The 5,000-nt window shown below is 54.5% G+C and overlaps 1 non-coding gene across 1 annotated transcript; it reads right to left on the bottom strand.

Moving 5' to 3' along the window:
- Positions 1–230: 230 nt before the first annotated feature.
- Positions 231–2,123, bottom strand: LOC126330171 (small subunit ribosomal RNA). The gene has a single exon (XR_007562764.1). It is a non-coding gene; the product is annotated as a small subunit ribosomal RNA (ribosomal RNA).
- Positions 2,124–5,000: the final 2,877 nt, after the last annotated feature.

Genomic DNA, 5,000 nt, shown 5'->3' with positions numbered 1-5,000 from the left:
GGGCGGACAGGCACTCGGGCGAACGTCATTCAAAACCGGCGCCAGGCGCCAGGTACCGCAGGCCAGCCGCTCCAGAGCTTCAGCGCTCGTACCACACAACAACAACAACACTTCCGCTAGTTTTGAGAGGCACGCGTGGTTCCGCACGCGGCGCACGGCCACTGCCGTACAGGTAGCGTGTTGCGCGACACGACACGACACGCACATCGAAAGACATGCAGTCTAGTCGGTAATGATCCTTCCGCAGGTTCACCTACGGAAACCTTGTTACGACTTTTACTTCCTCTAAATGATCAAGTTTGGTCATCTTTCCGGTAGCATCGGCAAAGACAGAGTCGATGCCGCGTACCAGTCCGAAGACCTCACTAAATCATTCAATCGGTAGTAGCGACGGGCGGTGTGTACAAAGGGCAGGGACGTAATCAACGCGAGCTTATGACTCGCGCTTACTGGGAATTCCTCGTTCATGGGGAACAATTGCAAGCCCCAATCCCTAGCACGAAGGAGGTTCAGCGGGTTACCCCGACCTTTCGGCCTAGGAAGACACGCTGATTCCTTCAGTGTAGCGCGCGTGCGGCCCAGAACATCTAAGGGCATCACAGACCTGTTATTGCTCAATCTCGTGCGGCTAGAAGCCGCCTGTCCCTCTAAGAAGAAAAGTAATCGCTGACAGCACGAAGGATGTCACGCGACTAGTTAGCAGGCTAGAGTCTCGTTCGTTATCGGAATTAACCAGACAAATCGCTCCACCAACTAAGAACGGCCATGCACCACCACCCACCGAATCAAGAAAGAGCTATCAATCTGTCAATCCTTCCGGTGTCCAGGCCTGGTGAGGTTTCCCGTGTTGAGTCAAATTAAGCCGCAGGCTCCACTCCTGGTGGTGCCCTTCCGTCAATTCCTTTAAGTTTCAGCTTTGCAACCATACTTCCCCCGGAACCCAAAAGCTTTGGTTTCCCGGAGGCTGCCCGCCGAGTCATCGGAGGAACTGCGGCGGATCGCTGGCTGGCATCGTTTATGGTTAGAACTAGGGCGGTATCTGATCGCCTTCGAACCTCTAACTTTCGTTCTTGATTAATGAAAACATACTTGGCAAATGCTTTCGCTTCTGTTCGTCTTGCGACGATCCAAGAATTTCACCTCTAACGTCGCAATACGAATGCCCCCGCCTGTCCCTATTAATCATTACCTCGGGTTCCGAAAACCAACAAAATAGAACCGAGGTCCTATTCCATTATTCCATGCACACAGTATTCAGGCGGGCTTGCCTGCTTTAAGCACTCTAATTTGTTCCAAGTAAACGTGCCGGCCCACCGAGACACTCAACAAAGAGCACCCTGGTAGGATTTAAACGGGGTCCGCCTCGGGACGCGAAAGCACCCCTTCGGCTCGCCCCACCGGCAGGACGTCCCACGATACATGCCAGTTAAACACCGACGGGCGGTGAACCAACAGCGTGGGACACAAATCCAACTACGAGCTTTTTAACCGCAACAACTTTAATATACGCTATTGGAGCTGGAATTACCGCGGCTGCTGGCACCAGACTTGCCCTCCAATAGATACTCGTTAAAGGATTTAAAGTGTACTCATTCCGATTACGGGGCCTCGGATGAGTCCCGTATCGTTATTTTTCGTCACTACCTCCCCGTGCCGGGAGTGGGTAATTTGCGCGCCTGCTGCCTTCCTTGGATGTGGTAGCCGTTTCTCAGGCTCCCTCTCCGGAATCGAACCCTGATTCCCCGTTACCCGTTACAACCATGGTAGGCGCAGAACCTACCATCGACAGTTGATAAGGCAGACATTTGAAAGATGCGTCGCCGGTACGAGGACCGTGCGATCAGCCCAAAGTTATTCAGAGTCACCAAGGCAAACGGACCAGACAAGCCAATCCGATTGGTTTTGATCTAATAAAAGCGTCCCTTCCATCTCTGGTCGGGACTCTGTTTGCATGTATTAGCTCTAGAATTACCACAGTTATCCAAGTAACGTGGGTACGATCTAAGGAACCATAACTGATTTAATGAGCCATTCGCGGTTTCACCTTAATGCGGCTTGTACTGAGACATGCATGGCTTAATCTTTGAGACAAGCATATGACTACTGGCAGGATCAACCAGGGAGCTGCGTCAACTAGAGCTGAGCAGCCGGCCGCCCGGGAGTGTGTCCCGGGGGCCCGCGCGAACACGCAAGCGTCCGCTCAATTATTCTGCAAACAGGAGGAGGCCGAGCTCCCCTGCACGATACACCTCGAAACCCTCTCAGGTCCCGGCGGCGCGCAGCGCCGTCCTAGGTACTTGGTCGGTTTCGAGAGAGGCGCAATCGCCCGGAGTTAGGCGAGTAGACGGTTTTAGTGCGAACACCCTTGCTCCCAACTGAGCTTGCCGCTGCCGACAGAGGCCCGGGAGCGTGCTGTCGTGGCATTGCCGGCGGGAGACAACACGCGCCACCTATGGTGACCGGCAGCTCCAACGCCAGCGCCACACAAGGGCAAAGCCCCACTTGGGTGCAGAAGCGAACTCTCCCAGCACAGCGCACGCGCCAACACGTCCGCACAACTGCGATACAAACCACCTGCGAGAACCGCTGGGGCGACCGAGCAGCAGACGGCGTCGCGGCGCCGAGTGCCAGGCGGCGGCGCATCCTCAACGCACACAGTCCTCAATCAGACCAGCACACTGCAGATGTCCACCGCGCTTCGCACCGGGCTCGGCTGAACCAACTTTGGCCGCCAGGCGCCGCGTGCAGGGTGCGCCGCAGCGTAGCTGCGCCGCCTGCCGAGCCCGTCGGCTGGCGCTCCTGCCACTCGGCGCCCCCCACCAGCCGCCTGTTGCGCGTGCGCCCACGCAGCGCGCGGCCAACACGCCGGGCGGCCCCCCTTCACCGGCCGGGAACAGTCCCACCAAGCCACCGCCGCGTATCGCTTCATACCCACATGGGCCTAGTCACGTGTGTGGATGTGGCGGGTACCGCTGAAACAACCGGTTAATAGCTGTACCGATCGTCGCCATCACAGATTCACCTCCAGCGTGAACAACCGCTCAACAACGGATTTCCAGTTCATTTGCGTATCTTGGGCAGTAAACGTAGATGTCCACCTACATTTGCGAATTCAACAATTCTTGCATGCCAGGATGTCATGTGTCACGACACGCTACATCAGACCACATACACACTGCGACATGTGCAGAAGAGAACACGTGGAAGGTGGCCCGCGCACGTATGCGATGTCCCTTCCGCGATCCACTGTCAACCGGCATCTGCGGCATGTCCCAGATATGGAACGCGGTCCACCAGGGTAGCACTTTGTGTGAGGCAATACGACAAAGTCGGAATACACGCGTCACTACATCACACGGCTCACGCTGACCTGACCTGACTCACCGCACCACCACCCCCAGCGACCCAGGGTGACATACAATGCGTTCGTACGTTCCTCCCACACGCCTCTACGGCGTACCACAGTGCAACCTAGCTGTTATTGGGAGACGAGACAAGTAGCATCGAGCACAACATATGGAAATTGAGATTCGACACCGTTGGGCACAGCCAGCGTACGGTCACACGTATCACACTACTTCACTCTGTACGTAACTACCGATGATCGGTACAGCGTGTGGGTTACGCGTACGACATCAGCGGACAATGGACACAGACCATACCACGACGTACACTGAGGGCGTCGACATCTGAACGCAACTGAACAGCTGCGAGGCTCATTTAACACTCAAACGCCAGACCGACCAGCTTGAGAGGACGGAGACACAAAGAGAGGGGCAGAGGGGGGGGGGGGGGGGCGATATAGTCCTATTGCAGTACAATTGACAGTGGATAGCGGGAATATGTGGAAAGTAAGCAACACTCGCAAGACATCTACATGAGGATAACAACGACACCAGAGATTCCGAGCAGTGAACTATGTTAGGCAAAGGGACAACGTGGGTTAGGTTAAGGGACAACGTGGGTTAGGTTAAGGGACAACGTGGGTTAGGTTAAGGGACAACGTGGGTTAGGTTAAGGGACAACGTGGGTTAGGTTAAGGGACAACGTGGGTTAGGTTAAGGGACAACGTGGGTTAGGTTAAGGGACAACGTGGGTTAGGTTAAGGGACAACGTGGGTTAGGTTAAGGGACAACGTGGGTTAGGTTAAGGGACAACGTGGGTTAGGTTAAGGGACAACGTGGGTTAGGTTAAGGGACAACGTGGGTTAGGTTAAGGGACAACGTGGGTTAGGTTAAGGGACAACGTGGGTTAGGTTAAGGGACAACGTGGGTTAGGTTAAGGGACAACGTGGGTTAGGTTAAGGGACAACGTGGGTTAGGTTAAGGGACAACGTGGGTTACGTTAAGGGACAACGTGGGTTACGTTAAGGGACAACGTGGGTTACGTTAAGGGACAACGTGGGTTACGTTAAGGGACAACGTGGGTTACGTTAAGGGACAACGTGGGTTAGGTTAAGGGACAACGTGGGTTAGGTTAAGGGACAACGTGGGTTAGGTTAAGGGACAACGTGGGTTAGGTTAAGGGACAACGTGGGTTAGGTTAAGGGACAACGTGGGTTAGGTTAAGGGACAACGTGGGTTAGGTTAAGGGACAACGTGGGTTAGGTTAAGGGACAACGTGGGTTAGGTTAAGGGACAACGTGGGTTAGGTTAAGGGACAACGTGGGTTAGGTTAAGGGACAACGTGGGTTAGGTTAAGGGACAACGTGGGTTAGGTTAAGGGACAACGTGGGTTAGGTTAAGGGACAACGTGGGTTAGGTTAAGGGACAACGTGGGTTAGGTTAAGGGACAACGTGGGTTACGTTAAGGGACAACGTGGGTTACGTTAAGGGACAACGTGGGTTACGTTAAGGGACAACGTGGGTTACGTTAAGGGACAACGTGGGTTACGTTAAGGGACAACGTGGGTTAGGTTAAGGGACAACGTGGGTTAGGTTAAGGGACAACGTGGGTTAGGTTAAGGGACAACGTGGGTTAGGTTAAGGGACAACGTGGGT

Source organism: Schistocerca gregaria, unplaced genomic scaffold (assembly GCF_023897955.1).
Source record: "Schistocerca gregaria isolate iqSchGreg1 unplaced genomic scaffold, iqSchGreg1.2 ptg001259l, whole genome shotgun sequence".
Classification (NCBI taxonomy): domain Eukaryota; kingdom Metazoa; phylum Arthropoda; class Insecta; order Orthoptera; family Acrididae; genus Schistocerca; species Schistocerca gregaria.
The sequence above is the reverse complement of the archived record's forward strand: the minus strand, read 5'-3'. Positions and strand labels throughout refer to the sequence as shown.